Raw genomic sequence first — 22445 nt, forward strand, 5'->3', positions numbered from 1 at the left:
CTTGTAGACTGAGGAGACAGAAAAAAGAGAGAGGGGAGAAAAAGAGAAAGAGAGAGAGAGAGAGAACTGGGTAAAGTCCAGTTGAAAATGAATCATGAGAGAATAAGGAGCACAGGCAAGGGGGACCCAAGGGCCAGAAATAGTTTCTTCTGCTTATGTTCTGTGCACAGGAGTTATTTTAACTTTCAGAGGCTAAAGCTACTTATTTTTATGTCCCTATGACAGGGTGTTGCCATATATTTTTAAGAGAAATCCACTGAGTTTAACATTTTTAATTGAAAATTACTCCATCTGAATGAGTCATGGCAGAAGCATTGACAGCAATAGCAAACTGATTCATCTGATAATTAAGCTACTGAGAGATCTTCTTTGTCCTACCAGCACCAGTAAGCTTTATTTTCTGTTTTCTAAATAATGTAATTTGATTACAGTTCAAATACAGAGCTTCCTTATTTTATTTACTATGTAAATTACATATGTAAATTCACATGGGATGAAAATATGTGGACTGTCCATGAAAAGATGGGCTGACTCTGACCACAGCATGGCTTTGAGTTAACTTTTCTGGTGATGGGAATGGGTTTGCTTCATCCCAATCTCAGTTGTCTGCAGCAGCCCCCCTATATTCAGAGCTGAATGTCTTGGCTATAGTTTAGGTGCAGTACTTAATTGAGAAAAAGAAAGCAATAATATTGGACTTAATAACAATTCTAGCCAAAGTAGGGCACACAATTAACATTCTCATTATAAGTGCCCACTGAGCATCTATTAAACAACTTTGAATTAATTACTTGGCAGACATTCACTGAGCATCTACCATACACCATATTTTTATGGGCAACAAGGAGACAACACTATGTAAGATGCTGGAGCAGGGGTGTCAAACTCATTTTCTCCAGGGGCCACATCAGCTTCAAGGTCACCTTCAAAGGGCAAAATGTAATTTTAGGACTGTATAAATGTAAATTATTCCTTAACTAGGGGCAAGGAGCTCAGCACTGCCACTGTGTAGGAACAAGGTGTCAGTCCATATAAAACAAGGTGGAGGGCCGAATTTGGCTTGTGGGCCTTGTGTTTGCCACCTGTGTAGTTGGAGACTTATGTGATTGAAATTCAAAGTGATAAGAATTATTCTGGGTTAGTAGAAGGCATCTAACCCAGTTCTGAAGGAGATATAGGGAGTGGTTTTAGTGAGATACTTCTGCAACAAGTCACATCCTAGCTGATCCCTGAAGGATGAATGGGAGTGGCCAGGAGGAAGAGAGCATGGGAAGAGCAAGAGGTACCATGGGCCAGAGAAGAAGGCATGTGGCTCATAAGAGGACTAGCCAGTTTTTCTCATAGCAATTCAGGACAGCTGGAGTTTAGAGTTCAAGGGAGATTGACGAGCCATGAGGCCAGAGAGGCTATAGTCTTTGGAATGTTAATACCTGTCATTCAGAAGCTGTGAGCCAGTGTAGATTTTAGTCAAGAAGTGGCCCAACAAATTCACCTTTTAGGAATATTACCCTGACTACTGAGGGGAAAATGAATTTGAAGGGGAGACACAAGAAGTAAGAACAACAGTTAGGAGAGGAGTTCTTTTCTTCCTGGGCATAGAGCTAGACTATATTTCCCAGCTTCTTAAATAGGTAGGCATGGCCTTGGGACTGAGTAGCAGCCAATGGACTGTGGGCAGAAGCCATATATACTACTTCTGGGACTAGCTGTTAACAACCCTCCCGCGTGGGCCTCCAAACTTTCTGCCCTCTTCTGCCAGAGCTTGGCAGTAGTTCTCAAACTTGAGCATCACAGAGATAGCTCATTGAACACATATTTCCAGGTCCCAGATTCAGAGACTCTGCTTTAGCCAGTCTATGGTGAGCCCAAGGATTTGAATTTTTAACAAGTTGCCAGATGCCACAGATGCTGCTGAGCAAAGAACTACATTTTGGATACCAAAGCTCAAAGAAATGCAATTGCAAGACATAAGAACCAATTATCCTGACTTGCTGAATGACTGTGTGGATAAGCCTTCTCCCACTTCAGAACCACTTTGGAATATGAAATGAGTAATATACTTTTCTCAAGTTACTGAGATTTGGAGTCTATTTGTTTCTGTAGTTCAACTACTCAAATTAACACAGGTAGCACTTGTAGAAGCAATATATTAGAAAAGGCCATAATGTGTATGATTGACAGTTCTATGTCTACTTGTCAGGGTGGTCATTTTTATCATAACTGGAAGAACTGTGAGTGTGGTTTGAAGACTTGGCTTATCTTCCCTTCTTTCTTGGCCTCAGCCCAGGATTTGTTCTTCCCTTTCGAAGTGGGCTTACAATGATTACTCATTTGTCATTAGACCATGGGCTTGTACATAGCTAGGTATTTTATTTACTATCCTTGCAATATTTGAAGCTCCACATGAAATAAACTTAAGAAATAATTGTTAGTCACCATGCCGATGTGTCAGTAAACACACATGTGACCAGCCATTGTGAATAAATGGAGGCGTATGCTACATTGTCTTCTCCTGCAGACTTTTGCATCTGCTGATCTCTTCCTCTGCAACACTCACCCATCCCACCCTAAGCTAGCTAACTTTACTTACCTAGACATCACTTCCGCCAGGATGGCTATTCACTCTTCTAAGTAAGTTTGTTCTTTTAAAACATTTTTAAAATTTTGTTTGTCTTTGTAGTGCTGTAAAAATGTTTTGATGCTATTTGCATCCCTGTAAAACCACGCTTATGTTTGACTCATGGTTAGCCAAGTAGTCCAGTGGCCTATTTTGATAGGCCTATCATTCAAATATTTGATACGGGATTCTCAAACATTGTCTGGCCTTTAGAATATACTCAGTAATCTTGGAAATTAAATTATTGTTTCACTTAAGCCACAAAAAATGAACAAACTCTCAAGGAAAACTTTTTCAATAAAAAAGAAGGCCTTGGGATATTGTCCCCAGTTAGGAAATAAAAATAATTCAGGTATTGTGTCAAAGTAAAATCAGGGGCATGCATCATACTTCAAAGTCAAGGGAAATGCCCTTGCTGCTGTGGCTCAGTGGATTGAGTGCCAGCTTATGAACCAAGGGATCACCAGATTGATTCCCAGTCAGGGCACATGACTGGGTTGCGAGCCAGGTCCCCAGTTGGGCGCATGTGAGAACCAACCATACATTGATGTTTCTCTCCCTCTCTTTTCCTCTCCTTTCCCCTTTCTCTAAAAATAAATAAAGAAAATCTTTTGAGAAATCGCTGACTGTGCAAGAAGGGGCTGGAAAGAGGTATTCCAAGTCATGAAATCCAAAGACCTACAACCAAGATTGCTCTATCCAACAAAACTTTCATTTAGAATGGAAGGACAGATAAAGTGCTTCTCAGATAAGATCAAATTCAAGGAGTTCATCATCACCAAGCCCTTATTATATGAAATGTTAAAGGGACTTACCTAAGAAAAAGAAGTTAAAGAAACATAAACAGTGAAAGGACAACAAACTCACAGTTATTAACAACCACACCTAAAACAAAAGCAAACTAAAAGGACAGCTAGATCAGGAGTGGAAACATAGAAATGAAGATCTCAAGGAGGGTTAGCAATAGGGGAGTGGGAGGAGGAGAAGGGGGGAGAAGGTACAGAAAATAAATAGCATAGACAGTAGATAGAAAATAGAAGGGGGGCAAGAATAGCATGGGAAATATAGAATCTAAAGGACTTGAGACACATGGTCATAAACTAAAGGGGGGGTAATGGGGGGAATGGGGGGTAGGGTGGAGGGGAATGAAAGGGGGAATAGAACAACTGTAACAGCATAATCAATAAAAAAGTTAAAAAAAAGAAAATCTTTAAAAAAACAAGCAAACTCAAAGGAAGCTTATGTAATGAATACTGCATAGCCAGGCAGAGTCAACATTGGGAAAAGGCCATCAAATGTGAAATGCAGAAAGGCATGTTTGCTATTCACATTTGTAGCATGGGAGTCCCATGTGAACAGAGCCAAGACCTAAAGCATAAGTAGAACTTTGTTATAATGGATGGACTATACTGTAGAAGAATAGAGATAGTATGTCATGCATATAAGACACCTAGCCATGAAGAATAATATGGGCTTGATGGGAGAGGTGGGCAACAATAGACATCACTGTTTTTGTAAGACAGGAAAGACCTGTGTATTTTGTAATACCAAAGTGAAGGAACTTCTAGAAAGAAAGCTGTACGTAATGCTGGTATATTGGAAATAATTGAGGATACAAGGCTTTGTTTGATACACACAAAAAAAGGATAAGGAACCCTGATGCAATGTTAAGGTTAATTTTTGGAAAGGAAAAAAATATAGCTATTATGCAGAGACAGAAGAGAATGAAGAGAGACATGAGTTAGACCAAAGATATTTTTGGTAGAGAAGATAGAAGGTTAAGGGATTTCTTCTTCAGTGATCTTGATTTTCTCAGAAAAGTGAAAGATAGGACCATCTGTGAGGAGAAGTGTTTAGAGAAAAAAAAAGGAGAATTGGGGAAAGTTTAGAATAGCTCCTAAAAGAAGTGTGCTTGGCTAATCACTCCTGAAAGGAGTGTGCTTGGCTAATCAAAAAGATGACTTACAGGAACCATTAAACATAGCAGAGCAATAACAATACATTTTAGTCTAGAAACAAAAAGACCATGTAAATTTATAACACCAGAAGCTTGGCATTGCTCTGAAATGAGTACCTGAATTGATGATCTCACTGTTGCATTTCTTGTTCCTATAAGAGCTAATTCCAGGCACTTAATTTTTCCATGTCTTAACTCTTTTGTGTATTCTTCTCATATGGATTCCCTTAACCATCGCATAATATTTACTTTGCAATATTTTACTCTCTGTGATTTGTATTCTCCATCTTTCAAATGAAATAAACTTGATGAAAAATTTGTGTAGCCTTTCTGCTGCTTCATGTTAGTTCAGCAAACATCAATGGAGTACCACTAAGTGCCAGGAGCTGTGGAAATGACTGGGAAGTAACTGAGAATTAAACATTTTACCTGTTGCAGAGGTTCTCACAGATTCTGTGGAAGACAGACTCACAGATATGCACCTTAAGCACCACATAGCCAGTGCTGTCTGGGGGCCACAGATCTTACAATCTTGGCAGCTAGAGTAATGATATTCATTCATCTGCCAAATATTTTGGGATCGTCCACTATGTTTCATGTGAGGTGGACCTCTGGAAATATAGTGGTGGAAATAACAGGTGTTTGCTATCTGGAAACATGCCTTGAGAAAAAATTTAAAAATCTGATGTCATAGAGGCGATAGACACACAACTAAGGGGAGTTACTTAGTTTGAGTGACTGGGCAAGGTTTCACCAAGAAGGCAGCTTCAAAACGAGCCTTGAGTGAGGAGTCACCCATGTAAAGATGCATGAACAGACACTTCCCCCCAGAAGGCACATACAACAAAATGGACCAAAGGCTCAGATGCACTGGCCCTGTTCAGAGAAAGGAGTAAGATGCTGTTGGAGACATTGACGGAGGCAAAGAGTTTGAATTGTGTTCTAAGGCAGTGATTCAGTATCTAAGCTGTAATATCTTAGTTCCAGAAATTCAACCAGTTTTGCAAAAATCACATCATGCCACAATAGCTTTTACATGCAACACCATCAAAAATTGGTTTCTAGTGAGCATAGTTCAATCACTCAATAATCATATATTGTGCACCAACTAAGTGTCAGGCACTGTTCTACTTGTTGAAGATTTGGCAGCTACAAAACAGAAAAAAAGTCCTTGAAATTGAGGTACTTCTGTCTAAATGTGTATGTGAGTGAGCATTTCAAATAAAAGGGCAGTCAGTACAATGACCTGAAGCAAGGGCATGCTTACACGTTTGGCGAGGGAAGGACATGAGTGAATGAAGAAAAACTGACATAAGAGAAAAAAGACCTGGGGGGAAGGGACAGTGGGTCAGTATCACATGAGCTGCTGTATAGATTTGGGATTACATTGGGAATCATTGGAGAATTTTGAGAAGTGAGACTTTTTATTCTTATTTTGTAGAACGATCACCTCAGCTGTGATGAGACAATAAACTCCAAGGAGGTAAATCTGGAATTCATGGGAAATATCAGGAATAAGATAAGACTTGGGAATCAGAATTGGAGGTGGGGGTGCCACGTGCCAGCATCCCAGTGGGCACTGGGTTGTCTCTCAAAGTCCTCTCCCACCGTGGCTTGGGAGCAGGGCCTGGGTTCCTGCTTGCCTCCTTTTTTTTTCAGCTTCTGGACACTGTGCTACAGAACCTTTGCATCTTTGGAGAGACAGAAAATGAACTAAAATAGAAAATGATCAGAAAGAAAAGGGAAGAGAAGAAGCAATGTGGGGATTCTAGCAGCACTGGGGGGTAGAGCCAGCTTCCCCACCTACTTCTCTTGTAAGAGGCCAGAGAAAGAGCACTTCCAGCTTCTCAGAGGCTCAGAGAAAAGCTGCAATGTGCCCCTGCTGTGATCTCACTGGTGCTTCTCCTACTGCAGCATCTCTCTTCCCTGAAGAACAGCAGGGAGCCTGTAGCAGTGGTGGAATTCCACAGCAGAAATAAGAAAAGACAGGAGCTGGATTAGACGTGAACACAAAGACCAAAACTAGTATACTTGAGGAAGATGTGAATACACAAGAAATTAACTTAGAAAAGGCATGGTGGGAGGTGCACGGGCTTGGCATCATGGGTTATGGAAAAGGAGAGGAATAAGTCCTGGGCTGGGAAGTCATGGTTATGCTGGGCACTCAGCCTCCCAGCAGCAGATCAAAGGAAAAAGGCAGCAAAGGGAGAAGAAAAGAGAATGGCCCAGGACACAGATATTTTCAAGAAAAAGAAGAAGAAAGGACAAGAAGAGAGGAAATCCAAAAAGAAGAAATCAGCTCCCAGTATTTTGTCAAGTGGATGGAATTGACAGGTTGGAAAATTGAAAAATGGGACATTGATTCTGAGCCAAGTTGATATCAAGAAAATAAATTCTTCCCAAAAGGCTAAATGAAATGCTTTATGAACTAGAGAGGAATGGGACCCATGCAAGACTTCCAGACAATTCTTATTTATTTCTTATTTCATAAGCTGCTTTTTTTAGGGGGAAAAAATCAAACAAGTGACAAAACTTCTGGTTGCTGAAGTCTATTTGATGGTGGTAACCATATTGGTCCAATCACGCGCAGTGTGAATAAAAAGTAAACCCATTAGAATGTTTAATTTTCTCCAGCCAGGTTCACATGGGTTTCAGTTTCACTGGTGTTTTCTACATTTGGTCATATATGATAATTCATAAATTTGCTAATTTTTAAGTGTTAATGTTTAGCTTTAAATGGACATTTTAATTTTATAAAAATAATTGAATGTTACTATACATGAAAAAACTAGGAATGTGATAATTTGGCAGTTATTTTGTTGGAAAAGCAGTTTCAGTTTTCAGTCTCAAGTATATAAAATCTACTTGATAGGAAATTATGTAAATAAAATGCAAATTTTATAATAAAGAAAATAAAAGATGTGGGAGTCAGCAGCTATTAGTGATTCATTTATGGAGGTAGGGAACTAACTTATTGTTACTTTGAATCAAGTCAAATAACCAGATTATGCTTAATTTAAGAGGAAAATGAGAAAGGTGGAGGCAAGGAGGCTAGTGTTTGGGAGGAAAACCTCTAGGTGAAGACCCAAGAGATGGCTTGCTGTCCTGATTGTCCACTAACTTTCCATGTGACACTGGAAAAGTCATCTCATTTCAATTTCTTAATTTGTGTAACAAATGAGTAGATTAGGATAATCTTGAAGTCCCCTGCCACCTCTGAACTAAAGATTAAAAATCAATGGGCATAATATATGAAAGATTCATAAATCAATAAGAGAAAAAGATGAATATTTGGTTAGAAAAAATGGACACGAGATACATACAATTCTTTAGGGAAAAAAATTAAAATAGCAGTAAGTCTCCAAAAATAGTTCTGGCACTCAGATTCAATTGTATGACAATTTTTTAAAATCAAACTATATAATAGGAACAAAAGCAAAAGAGGGCTGGCTGGGTAGCTCAGTTGGTTAGAGCACTGTCCTGTACACCAAAAGGCTTCAGGTTCCATCCCTGGTCAGGGCACATATCTAGGTTGCGGGTTAGATCCCCAACCACAGGTGAGGAAATGGATCAATGTTTCTCTTTCACATTGTTGTGGATGTGTCTTTCTTTTCCCCTTCCTCTGTCTCCTAAAAAAATTAATAACTATATCCTTGGGTGAGGGTATAAAAAATAAAAATAAATGCAAAAGAAAACAAGAAATATACATAAATGGAAATTTTAAATGCTAAGAGGATGCATAAGTGAGGCTATGAGGATATGTTGGTAATGAAGACTAATTGTAGGGGTGGCCTAAATTTAGCTTACTCCCAAAAGAACCCATTGTAAAATACAACAAAGTGATTATGAAATTTGTATGGAAAAATAAGCATTCAACATTTGTGTGTCACCCATAAAATTTCTGTAAATGAGCTCATTCAACATAGAGCTCTTTTTGCTCAAAGTGGATGAACAGAGCTACAGCATGAATTAAGACTAGATTAGTTGAATTAAGACTGAGTTATTTCAATGATAATCAATTGGATGTGAACTCCTCTCCAATTCTCCAGGTCATCACTGTTTTATTTTCTATGGAGATGACAACAATAGTACAACCCTATGTGGGTCCCATTGATATTAAACCTTTTAGGATTTTACTTTTAGTGAAAGTGTTGTGTTTCTGCTTGGTGTATATTTAACATGATATTTCAGTTGCATTTAAATTGATTGCTTAATTTTAATGGTTGAGTCACCAGGAAGGACGTGTGACCAAATGGTTGAAAAAAGTAAGTTTCTCAACATATAAATGCATTCTTTATTCTTAGTCTTCAAGGTCCAACAATATATAGATATAAAGTGAAAAATAAAATAGTCTTTCAGACTGAAGAAATATTGCTTCCATGCCAAAAAAACAAAATTGTGAAGAGTAAGTGATGCCTATCAGTAAATGAATCATTGCCACTGATTCATTTATACAGTCCTCCTTTCTTGCCTCTCTGCTTTCCCCTCACCTTTCTATAGGTGGAAGACAAGAATATAGAACTAGGTAACATAGATTATTAGAGAGTTCTAACGCCAGCACAGGCACAGCACAGTTGATACACAAGTTAAAGAATGTCAGATGGTAACTATTGTTACCTTGGGAGGTAAGGATAGGACTCTTGCTTGGCTAAAGGGAGACCGGCCCCAAAACAAAGTCAAATGTATTGAACACTACAGCAGATGTTCTGGCTAGGAAAAATGGTCAGGGATGGGAAAAGAGTATGGCCTGGGGATATTTAATCTACTGTGCTGTATTTTTTTTGGCTTCTGGTGAACCCAGATGGTGATTGAAATTTTTCCTCAGCATACAGATTCATGTGAAAACAGAAGGTTTGCTGCTTTGTAAATGAGAAAAATGGGAAAATTTGACCTAGTTATCTGCAAATTCACATAGAACTTCTCCTTGTGAGTTTCTGATACCCTGCATTCCAATCTAGGGAGCAGGTATTAGGCTATTGATGTAATCTCCTTCTTCAGCATAACAAACTGACATTTATTGAGAATGTTTTTTTGGAGTAGAAAACATGTACATCAAATCCTTCTAACAGAAGTTAATATTGATTCTCTATTTTACAGGTGAGGAATCTCTATTACTCATAGAGAAATACAGAAGTTTGAAGAGGTTAAAATACTTGTTCATGGTCATCCGGCCAAAAGTGATAGAACTGTAATTTTAGTTGTGTTTATATGAAGACAAGGCATGTCACTGACCTGTGTAATAGGCCGTTCTATATTTTAAAGCCTAATACAAGCGGTAGATAAAAAATTTTAAAGCCCAGACAAAAACAGTGTATCTTCCTATTCTAGAAAAAATGCTTGATGTGTTGAATGTTAAGGCTGGAAGGGAATTTAAAAAATGAGTCAGGGAATGTTCTCACTTTTTCAGATATTCCGGAAGTTAAGTGACACAACTGAGAATGTAGAACCAGCTGAAGGCCGGTGCAGCCTGGATGAGACATCATAGGTCCTCTATTCAGTTCAGTGCTCTATTTACATCACCTGTGGTCTATCTCAAAGGATACTTCTCAGAACATCTAAAGGCACATGCCACACAGACCAAAGCCATCTGATAAGACCTCTTGGCACTAATAAAATACCACTACTTAGAGTTAAAGTCCAAAGACTTTGATAGGTGGTAAACTAGAATGCCACTCCATGGATTCTCCATAAATGTTACCTTCTCTCTCTATTTCTCCTGAAACTACAGAATTTAAAAGACTGTAAATGAAGCGAAATTATGGTGAGCCATTACTAACAATGACTGAAGGACTTGGCTGTGGAGAATCTGAACGCTTCCAGCTAAGCATGTAACACTGTTTTGAGCAAGGGCCTGGGATTCAGCATTTGGCCTATGACAGTGCAAGGCTGTAAATCAAGGGCATCAGTGCAATGACCTTGATTTATAATAGTCTCCCAAACCACCATCCCTTGATATGCACCACAGTTCAGAATCAAAAATTTATAATTTTTTAATCTGTCATACTTGTTAGACGTATGTACAAATTAAAACTAGAAATACAGAACCTGTCCTTGTCCCAGATACCCCCATGTTCTCCACCAAGAGACAACATATACAATTTCTATTTTTAGTGTTCTGAGTAGTTATTATCTTACCTTTAAATAACATGGAAGTAACCTGCTATTTTATTTATCTTTCTTAGATGATGGTTATTCACTCTTGCAATGACCATGGAGATATATCATCTGTTTCATCCTCTCTCTTCCAAAATTTTGATAGCTAAAATAATTTTCTCCCTTTTCTATTGGTTAGCTTTGAATCTTTAAAGCTTTAGTGCACCTAAAGTGTACAGGTTCTCCAACTTTTCTGTTGCACTTCCCCTACTCCCTTTACACGTACAGCCCCCCTTACAGGGTGCAGAATGACATTTATATTCTGTTCTTTAATCATAATAAACCAAAATAATTTATTCTGAATCTTATAACTAAGAAATAGCATTTTGTAATAAAGGCTGCAATGAGATAACATATTGAATATATTATTTTGATTATGCTTTATTCCTCTTCCCTACACAACACATTTTCTAGCAGCCAATGACTGTTTAGCCACTGGAAAGTGCACCCCAGGCAGGAGGGAGAATGTAAAGTAGGGTTTTCAACCATTGCTACACATTGGAATCACCTATGGAGTTTAAAAAGGACTGATGCCTGGTTGCCATCCTAAGAGCATCTAATATAATCAGTTTGGCATATAGCCTGGGAGTTGGGATTTTTGAAATCTCCCCAGGTGATTCTCATTTCCAGTCAAAGTTGAGAGGAAGTACTCATCATAAAGAAAAAGTAAATGGAAAAATCTGCCACTTATGACATTTCCTTTCAAATTTGAGATAAAGGCTAAATACCCAGAGAGAGGAAACATGTAGATAGATTGAGGGAAAAAACAAAAAGTGAGAAGAAACTTTTACTCCACTTTTTATTAGGGGATTTAGAACATATGCCCTAAGAGGGTCTCCCCTCCACCATTCTACAGAAGCTGAGACAAGATGGTGTCTCAGTGTGATTAGGTTTAGCCCCCCAGAATCTCTTCATGCCTTGTCATAAGCAGAAGTCCCAACATGCCTTATGTAGCTGATGATGCTAACTGGTGAGCATAACTTGGCAGTCACCATAGACAGGAGCAAGCAATCCTCAGCAAAATTGCCCCGTGAAGCTGAGCAGGTTATATATGACACAACTGCAAGGGGCATGGATGTCAATTGTGTTCCCTGAGAGTTGTGAGATGTGGAGTCTTGATCCTGTAACTAAAAAGTGCAAGATGAGCTACTAGGGGTGGGAAAAAAAGTAGGAGTTGCAGTCACAATGAAGGGCCAATTGAGGTCAAGGGGCAGTGTCATTGTAGAATCCTGCATTAGACTAGAGAGAACATACCACAGATTTTGGTGTTAGTAGCTTGTGGCTCAGTCACTAGGTAGCAAAGGGACATTGCTGGAGAAGCCAGAGGGCAATGAAATGAGAGGAAACATGGAAGACTGAGAATATACAGAAAAGAGATTAAACCCCCTCAAATAAAATGTTGGCTTGAATTTAATTTCTTTCTATTTTTCTTTGTTACACGATCAGAATTCTCATATCTACAAGAATTATCTCATTTAGGTACATATTATCATATCTATCATTTGCATTTTTGACAAGTATAAATGGTTGGCCACCTTACAAAAGTATGGATTTTGTTCTCAGCTGGGTCAGGAAGTATACTATGGTCATGGATCTTTCCCACAGAGCCAGTGTTATGACACTAGAGTCACTTAGTAGGGAATGTTCATGGCATCAAAGTCAAATTGGTTAAAATGATATTGCATTTCAGTTTGCATCATACCAGAGCAAATGTTCTTATACAGTATTTTCTTTTCTGGGTTGAATCCAGTGTTTACTGGATCTCCTGTTTTCTTCTACTGCATTTTTCTCACTCTTTGTTAGTGTGCTTTCTCAAATAATTTCCTGAGAAAGAGTACATTGGAGATAAAAATTTTGAGACTCTATATGTTTTAAAATATATTTGTTTTAGCTATACCTTTATTAGATATCAGTATTCAAGTTCAAATAATTTTTGCCTAGAACTTTGAGTACTATGTTCTATTGACTTCTAATATTCAGAGTTGCTGATTAAAAGTATGGTTTTTATTTTTATTGTTTCATTACTAGTTTTTTAATCCAAAATTTTATGATGATGTCTCTCAGTGTGAGTCATTCATAGAGTTGGTACCTATTGGGTCATTTCAATCACATCTTTCAGCTCTGGGAACATTCCTTAAATTACTTTGAAAATTAGACTTCAACTTTTCTCTCATGTTTTCTATTTACTGGTATTTCAGTACATACGTTAATTTTATTTTTAATTTTGGCAATTTTACTTTACATTCTAAACTCTCCTTATTTTCTAATTTTGTTACTTAAATTATATCCTTTTATTTTGAAGACAAGTTTTTTAATGTAAGAGATTACAGCTTATTGACATTTCTTCATTTTGTGTGTGTGTGTTTGAGTTCTTTTAAAATTACTACCATAAATTATCTATTTCTTTTACTTCTAATTTTTAGTCTTTCTCTTACTCTTCCTCATTTGCTGTGATAGATTTCTTATTATATTTACCAGTTCTAGGTTCCATTCATATTCAGGATAATACTGGTTTCCTCTAATAGGGACATGGGTCTGTCTCCTTGCCTACCTCCCTTGAAAAAGGTTTCTGATGGGATGGAGGATCTTTGCAAGGAGTGGTATGTGTTGGTGGAGAGGTTATACCTTAGGGTAAAATTGCAAGGACACAAATGTCAGACCCTCAGGTGCCAGAATGAGGGTTATTAATCTTGGGTAGTGGTTTTCACAGAAACAACCCTAATTTTCTTAATTGTATTTGCTTGATTTCTTTAGGATTAAGCTCCCTGCTCCCTTAGGTGCCATGGTGGGGAGGCTGACTGCTTTGGCTATTCCAAAGAGAACTTCAGTTAATTCTCTATAACCAACCCTTCTTCTTGGCCTTGACCTTCATCTTGCCTACTGACTACATGTTCTAGTTTCTCAGCAGAGTCCCAGGTTATGCTTACTTTCTCACCCAGTGTAATTACTGGTAGTCTTAACTTTTTCTATCAAAATTGCCCCAGTCAAAAAAAATTGTATGTCTACTCTACCGCTGAACACCAATCCGGAGCTCCTTGGGGATTCTAAAATGAAAGAGCTACTTCCTACTGCATGGTGGCCTCTTACAGTCTATTCTATAATCTGTTTCATCTTCAACATATTTCCATTTGCTTTCCAATGTTCACATATTTGTTGGAATCCATTGTCCTTCTCATGATTCCTTCACTGTTGGGGTTTATTACAAATCTGTGACTGTATACTATTATCCCAATGGTGTGTTTTGCAGGAATGGAAGTGAATGTGTATGTTCATTCTAAATTCTTGAACTAATATCCTGTTTGGTTTTAAACAAAATTAAAAATGAAGCTCCCAACCTCTGTTCAATGTTGCAATATTTAGAACAACACTATTTTCCAAAATACAATACATCATCACTGACCCAGTAAGCATACAATCTACCAATGGTCTGAGATTACTGACATTTACTATCATCAGAAATGGGCAGAACACAGAAGCCAGCAAGTTCAGTTTAATATTCATTGTAAAACTTAAATTTCTTAGAACAACTTGAGGTTAAGTAAATAACAGCCCTAAATACAGTCTTTGGAGCAGAAGAACAATCAGGGTTAAATTTTAATATATTACTGTCCATGTGAGAATAATTAAAAGCATTGTTGTTCCTCTATTTAATTCAACTTGACAATATAGGGGAAGACCATGATGCTAAGATTTAAGATATGTTAGAAATGTGATTGAGCATTAAAAAGTTCATATACACATAACTATTCAATTTAAAGTGCATTAGTAATGATATGGCAGTGAACTCTTTGTACTCCCTTTCATTTCATACTTTCTGTACATTATTACCCCCCTTTTTAAAATATTTTATTTATTTATCCTTAGAGGGGAAGGGAAGGAGAGAGGGAGAGAAACATCAATGTATGGTTGCCTCTTGTGTGTCCCCTGCTGGGAACTGGATTGCAACCCAGGCATGTGCCCTGACTGGGAATAGAATATTATTACCCTTTTGACACAACTAGGCATCCATGCCATGTTCCAAAAGTGCAAGGTGATAAAACACATAGGTGACACAAATTATCTGGCATATTTTTTTGCTCCTAAAATTATTTGCATAAGGTGCCACTATTTGTCTCTCATACCTTAAGCATGATCCCTGGTGATCTGGAAGATGCATGTGTTCTCCAGATCTCCATGGTCTCAAGTCGCTTGGCTTCTAAGAACATGGGGTGCTAAGTGCATGTTCCAGAATGAAGTACCAAAACAGTTATAATAGAGAGATCCAGGAATTCTGATATTCTGGTCCCCCCAAAAGGGAGGGAACATTGACATTAAAATACTTGCTACTCAGAGGAGTGTAAGTAAAAATGCAATATAACTGTAGAGGCAGTGGATTGGGCTGGTGCCCCAACAAACATTCTGCACTTTATATATGCTAACACCATTTCAGAGTGGTAGAACATGCAGAGGAGAAACTCAACTCATCAGGAATGAAAACTGCTTTGGGTCACCTGGGTCAGAGGAAAGGGACCACAAGCTCCTCCCATTTTGTGTGCTGTGTGAGTAAAGATAGGTAAAATTGAGGTGCAAATTGTGCACATTGAGCTGCTACTGTAGAAATAAGTGCAAATTGAGGTGCTACTGCAGAAATCCTCTGACCTTTGGTACTTCATGTCCATTGCAGAGCAAGCTGGGCACGCGGGGCTCACACAGAGAAATCTCTGCAAATTTTCAGTTCCGTGACATATATTCAGATGTGACTACAATTGAGATTGACTTCAGAGCCCTCAGTAATTTCATTCTTTTGAAAGAAATTTCACTTTTTTTGTGTGTCTAAATCTTGGTTCATAAATTTTATAATCAATTTAGCAGAAAAACAAGCTTGTTTTTGAGAATTAGCTACCCACTTAAATTGTATGCTTAAAAAGTAGAGTATAAAGTGTATTTTATTAGCTGTTTATCTGAGTTTCTAGGACTCTGTGTGGCATCCACAAATCAGCACTTTGCAGGCTTGCAGTCACAGTGAATGTTATTGCCTGATGGCCACGGCTGCTGGGCTCTGGAAACCTTCCGTGGCTTCATTTGTTCTGAGGCCATGTTTCCCATAGGCAGCTCCCAGCCAATGACTTAGGGGAACTAAAGCAAGTCTGTTGTCAGCTGAAATTGCCTCAATGACTCCTAGCTGATTTGTCAACACTTTCTTACACCGTACACTTCCCTCCTTGTCTCCTTCACTTGGGGGTCACGCTTATAGTATGGTCTGATGGCTCTCCCCACCCTTGCCAGTCCCCTCCTCCTTTTTGCTCATGCAGGCATTTCCCTTAAGAAATGCCTTGCATTTCCCCAATGAATTCCATCTTAACATCTTCTCTTAAAAAAAACCTAGACTAACATTATCTACCTTAGAACAACTTGCACCACTTAGAACCACTTGAATCTGCTAGTGTTTCCATCTTTGCAATTCCAGACATTTAGGACTTCATGTCTACCTCAGAAACATCAGGCAGAAACCAGGTTCATCCAAAGTGTATGGCCAACTGGCTCATTCTAGAACAGTGGTTATTGTTTTTGCTTCACAAACTCTGAACTTATGCAGCTGTTACCACATCATCCTGCTGGTGACCACTGACATACCTTCAACAAACCAATGTCGCATCCTCAGTATTTGGTCTCACACTCCATTATTCAACAGGGAGCAGACTGACAGAATCTGGATTAGGACAAAGGTCTTCAGATTCCCAGTCCATAGCGCTTCCAGTGACACCAAACATTTCTGTCTTACCAATATCGCCCTAGTCATGGGTCGACCCAAATCATCTTGTTTTCCTTTTAGGGTAGGATACTTAAAGTCCCAGAGGTAATGGGTCTAGTGTGTACAGGGAAACTTTTCCTTGAGGCCTGTGAAATGTTTGAAAGGCCTTCCTGACAGCTGACAAGGATTGGCTTGGTTTTGAAAAGGGAGAAGAGAATGCCATGTGGGGAGAAAGGTCTTGGATTTGATAAGACTACATAAAATTGTGTTGAGGGGGTACAGTTTCTGTCTCTGGTTTCCCAGGTCTGTGTTCCCTTATCAGGGTTGCTTTTTTCCTAGTTGCTGATTTGCCAAAATCCAAATCATGAGGAATCTGGATTCATAGTTCCCAAAATGGGATTGCCAGGGACTTTTGATCTATCCCCCTGAGGGATAGAAGGGATGCTAAGTCTTTGCACAAGTTTCTCATACCCTATAAACTTTTCAACTCTTCAAAACCCCAAGAACCATAACCCTGGAGTGGCAAACATGTAAGATATGGGGATGAGCTGCTCATGTGGCCTTTCAGACTTTTCCCAGTAGCTGAAAGCATGAACACACTCTGAAGAGGGTCAAGCCCAAAGCAGTTTGATGTGATGAGGTTGTGAAATCATAGTGCTATTTTTTTCCTAGTCTCTAAAGCTGCCTTGATACAATATGGTTGGTACAAAATAAAAATTCTGGAGGAAAAATAAGAAAAAATAGTAAGAAGACAAAGCACCATTCTTTTATACTCAGTCCCCTGGTCTTTGTGGCTGTGATGACTGGCATATGCTGAGATAAGAAGTGAGTGCCTGTGAGATTTTGTGCCCAGCATAAAATGTCACGAGATGCTGGTCCTGTGGGAGCCCTGCAGAGAAGGGCCTTTGAAGGTCAGCTCTCTGCTGTTAAGCTGTGTGGTGCAGCCTGGGTGACCCAGATGCACTGGGACAAGCTCGTCTGGTTCTCTCTCTTGTATTTTTCTAAGGTGAAATTTCCATAATAATTAATAATCTTAATAAGAATTAAAACACCAGTGATAATGTAACTTTAATAAAGCATTTAAAATCAAGTAAGTAGAGAGAAAAATTGGACTTCTGCCATTGTTGTCTAAGATTGAACCCAATGGGAATGACCTAGGAGGATTAAGAAGAGTTACCTCTGTCTCTCTCAGCAATTCCTTACAGCTACTGATTTGTCAGAATCAAAATTTCTATTTGTCCTCCACCCAAAGCTGCTCTCTGAGAATATGGCTCCTTTGGGGAGTTTGAATTCTGTAAAGGATGGATGGTGGAGGGTGCTGGATGTTGTTTCTGTTCCCTGCTTTATAATATGCTTTGATTCCAATAGCGACAATTGGAAGAAGTTCTAATAAATTAAAAGCCTAAGAATAAGGAACAGAAGAGAATGGAATTAATGATACATCCTAAAACTTTAAATCTACAAGCTGAATGATAGGGGTTTCTATGCTTCTGTATGCCTGTTTTTCCAGGTTTCTATACAAATGTCAACCATGGGTATGGCAGTCATGTTTTATATAGTGCAGCATATATACTTCCTGTTTGGTGCCTAAGTAAACATAATGTCAGTGGGAGCCCCTAGGTCCACCTCCATTAATGTTTTACTCCTTAAATTTGCAAGCCTATTTTTTTTTGCCAGATTTTAGAGTTCTATGTGCTGCCTTGTCATTTTTGCATGGGGACAGAACCAGCCGTAACACTCTCTGGACATAGCACATCTACCTAAACCCAAGGGCTGCAGGGTAATTTTCTTAATCAGCTGCATCCTTTGGTGAGCTCTCTTATGATCAAAGACATTGGCAGCTAAAGTAAAACTACTGGACTTCAAGCTGGGGCACATTTGAAGAATAAAAGTAGTAGGTATCTCTCTGGTTGCCTTCGTGGTCCCATATTGTGCTTATAGGAACTAGGGAACCAAGTCATTTTAGGGCAGAAGGTAACATTTGATTCAGTGTTCTTGTAGTTCTTAGGTTTGTCACTGTTCATTACAAAAATGTGAGAATTTCCTTTGGCTTGGAATATGGACTTCTGTTCAGAACAATGATGACACCAGTACTTAACACTGATGAAGAGTTTACTGGGTGCCTGGCACTACTGCTAGAACTGAACATATATTAGCTCATACTATCCCTATCAATAGTCCTCTGAGGTAGGTGCTATTGTTATCCCCATTTACAGATGGGCAAAACAAGTGCAGGGTAAATAACTTACTCCTGGCTCATTAGAGAAGAGCTCATCTGGGTAGTCTGGCTGTGATTGAGGCTGGTCTTGGTATCACTGTGGGGATAATTTACCGTCTCACCCAGGAAGATGCTCATACTTAGAGCTGTCAGGGCCTGGTGCTATGTATTTTCAAAATAAGTCCTTAGCCTTTGCTTTGACAAATGAAGGTGTGTATCATTTTATGCAATTCTACATCCATAGTTTGAAAGAGATGTTGACAAATCTAGCTTGCATAGAGGTGTGCGGCCAAGATGATGAAGGGTTAGGAAACGATGTAATATGAGGGGTGTCTAAAATAAATAAGGAATGAATTAAGTGACTAACCAGAAGACACAGGAAGTGGCTCTGCAAACTGCTTTTGAGTAACTCAAGGGGCTCTCTCCACATGGGCCAGGCACATTTGAATTCCCTCTTCAGGACAGAACTGGGATAAATGAGCAAAAGCTTCAGGAAAGTCAAGTTCATTTTTGAATGCATAGAATCAACTGAAGACAGAACTGCTCTGACAGGTAATGAGCTCCCCATTATGTTGTTCCTGTAGTGAGGGCTATACCATCTGCTGGGAAGAAATGGGCTTTTGTACATCAGGGCAGGAGGTTAAACTGGATGAACTCCAGGATCAACTCCAATACCCAGATTACAGTGGAGTGATTTTACCATTTCAGAAAGGAACTAAGTTAAAATGCAGCATATACCTCTCTGAAAATCATATTCTATTAGGCACAACCCCTTCGGGCATCTTATAGGGGGAAAGGTAGGGTGAACAGAATGCAGGGCCACAACTTAGACAACAAATATCAGGTCCTGCCTCTACCATCTACATATAGGACCCTGCCCAGGTGCATTACTCCTCATACCCTTAATTTCTAAAACTTTAAAATGAAAGATAAGGGGTATCATTTTGGAAAGTTCTAAAATAGTGATAACTAGCTCTGAAAGTTTTCTGATTAAGCATCAGTTATTTGGAAAATGCAATAAAACAAAGTTATCCTGCCCACAGTGGCATGGCTAATGATGAAAGTGCTGTATAAAGGATCTCTGTAGAAGATCATTTCTGCACATTTTTAGACATTGAGTTTGCCAACAGACCTTGTGCCTTTTTGTATCTTCTTATAAAGTGAAGGTTTTCTCAACTATTTCTTTTCCTTCTCTCTTTGTCTTATTCATTTGACACCAATACAACTAGTTTGTGATCAAGAACTATCCTCCTGGCTGGACAGTCTAGTTTCTTAAAGGTTATTACATTCCAAACAATAATAGTACAGCTTTACTAGAACTGATTGCTCAATCTTCCACCATTTATGTATGTTATACAGAAAGCATCAACTTTTTATAATAACACCAATTTTTTATTTGTCCTACCTATAGAAAACTTACTTTGCTTTTATTTTTGTGTAAGTCCATTTGTACTTCAAACATTGTGTTGTATTTCGGAGACAAGTTAATTCATAAACCTGTGGAGCCTGCTTTGCCAGCCTACTCCATGGCATAATACAGCTCACAACACACTTTCCATGTTTTAAAAGGAATTTTCCTCTAAATCATGATTAAAATGCCCTCTGAAAGTGTGGCATCTATATAAAATCTTCAGTATAGACACATATCCATAACTCATAAAAACTGATTAGTTCACTTGAGATAAAAAGAGAAAGCCATTCTAATCAATAGTTGCCATTGGTCCCTTTTATCTGAACAAGATGGTAGTGGATTTATAAAGAATCATTCCCTTCACACCCAGGTCTTGGCAATGAGAAACTGACAACAGACTTCATCATCCTACTACCCAACACCTGAGACTTAGATCGTCCCATCTGAATGAAGGGGGAAAACACATACCATACTATCCAAGGATGGGCCCATGCCCATATCCTAACACACACAGTCTGTGCTTCACATACTCAAATGCTCCTTCACTCAGTTTCAATAAAAATAGAATTCGATTTTGTCTAAGAATCTTGCTTTCTCCCCAGTATGGAGTAAAGGTCTTGGGCTGTGGTGTTAAGTGCTGTAATACATGTGGCTACTCAGAAATAAGAGTTTCCTCTCCACTCAAAGGCGGGGTGCACATCTGTATTGCAGTTAATTAATTTAGTCTTCATATCAAATGCTTGGAACTACAAAGAAAGCTTACCAGCTAGTTTCCAACAACGAAAGGATAAAACACTCAATGAAAAGGCTAAGAGATTTAGCAAACAAACTGTTTGCCATTTGGGAGTGACTTAGGGCTACTCAAAAAGCACTCTTTGAAATCAATTAAAAGGAGCCAAACACCTACCCCCACTGAAGAAAGCTTAAATATTCCACCTGCCCGATAATGGTCCCCATAGAGTTCCAAAGCCCTGGAGACCTCATGAATATTCTAAAAATTTAAAATACCAAAAGAAGGAGCATGAAGAGGAGGAGAGAAGTCTTTGCTTCTAAAATAATAGTGGCTCTCCTGTGGTTTTGCATAGCCTTCCAGGATTCCCTTTTCAAGCTCTTTATTGAATTTGCTCAGGTCTTTAACTGATCTCCCGAGGACTCAGAAGTCTTAAGCTAATTACATTTGGCTCAGATATGCTTGATGAGATGGGAAAAATACAAAGTTTTGAAAGGGTGAAAAATCTCTAACCATCTGCTGGTGGTGTTACTAAAAAAAAAAAAAAAACCAATGGGAGAGAAAGAAGAGGGCAGCCAGCCAGAATGAAAAGGTACTGGATTTCTTTAATTACTGGGTCAATGAGCCTATTACTGCTTAGAATTTGGGAAAGGCCAACCAAACAAGTCTAGTGGACTAAGCAACCACAGTGCTTAGTGAATAAGCAAAGCCAAACACTGACATCAGAAAAGGGACACCATTTTTAAAGGAGAAAAAGGAATTAGGTCAGCTTGGTTTGGAGAGGCACTCCTAATTAGAAATCACCGGTAGCTTATGGAAAGGAGAGAGGGAGATACGCTCCTAAATTGAAATTAGGTTTCTGAACAGCCTCTGTGCTTCTCTTTTACGTTATCTGCGTTCTGCAAAGGCAGTTTCAGATGGAGCCCTGGTGACGTGTGTTTTCTCTGATGCATCAGCCAGACAGTTGCTTCTGTTTTCCTTGGCAACCCAGGTGAACGGCCTGCCTTCAGCTTTCAAATCAATGCCCCAGGTGCTAATTCAGCATGGCAAACAGCTTATGTGCCTTGCTCTGAAAGCCCTGTTCAGTTTCTCCTTTTATTTTTTGTAAGCAATGAATCCCCTCCAATTCAGCTGAGAAAATGTTAGAATTTGAAAGACAAACGGACTTAAGTCGGACAGGGACTGCGAAATCAAAGTTTGTTGTTTGCTTTGTGTAGGGTAACTCTTGAAGTTGAGCACAGTGGTGCCCCTAATCCTATTTTTGTCCTTTTTTCAGCCTCTGCAGAGGAACCACCATTTTCTTTCACATTGCTCTGTCTTGCTTCTGTGTCTGAAGATGGGTAAATCTGCTGAGACAACAGCGAAGAAATATTTTCCCTTTGTTACTGACTTTTCATCAAAACTAGAAAAACATGACTTTAGTAGTGAACACATTTTCAGATACATAACTCAAACGCTGCATATTTTCAGATAAACAGGTCAGGGTGTGCCTGGAGTACCCTGGATTTCCTTTCCAATGGACAAGCACCGTCCTCTTCTGCAGTCTCTTTGTTTCCTCTTCCACACAGTCCAAGACCTGCCACCTTGGGAGGGATGAACTGTGTCATTGACCACAAAGAGAGCACATG

The 22445-nt window shown here is 38.9% G+C and overlaps 1 protein-coding gene and 1 pseudogene across 1 annotated transcript in view; one reads left to right on the forward strand and one right to left on the reverse strand.

Moving 5' to 3' along the window:
* Positions 1 to 22445, reverse strand: part of MACROD2 (mono-ADP ribosylhydrolase 2) — a 2162759-nt gene that overhangs the window by 41815 nt on the left and 2098499 nt on the right. The window lies entirely within an intron of this gene.
* Positions 4074 to 6989, forward strand: LOC119037046 (uncharacterized protein C1orf131-like; annotated as a pseudogene).

Source organism: Artibeus jamaicensis, unplaced genomic scaffold (assembly GCF_021234435.1).
Source record: "Artibeus jamaicensis isolate MK-2021 breed Jamaican fruit bat unplaced genomic scaffold, CSHL_Jam_final contig_685, whole genome shotgun sequence".
Classification (NCBI taxonomy): domain Eukaryota; kingdom Metazoa; phylum Chordata; class Mammalia; order Chiroptera; family Phyllostomidae; genus Artibeus; species Artibeus jamaicensis.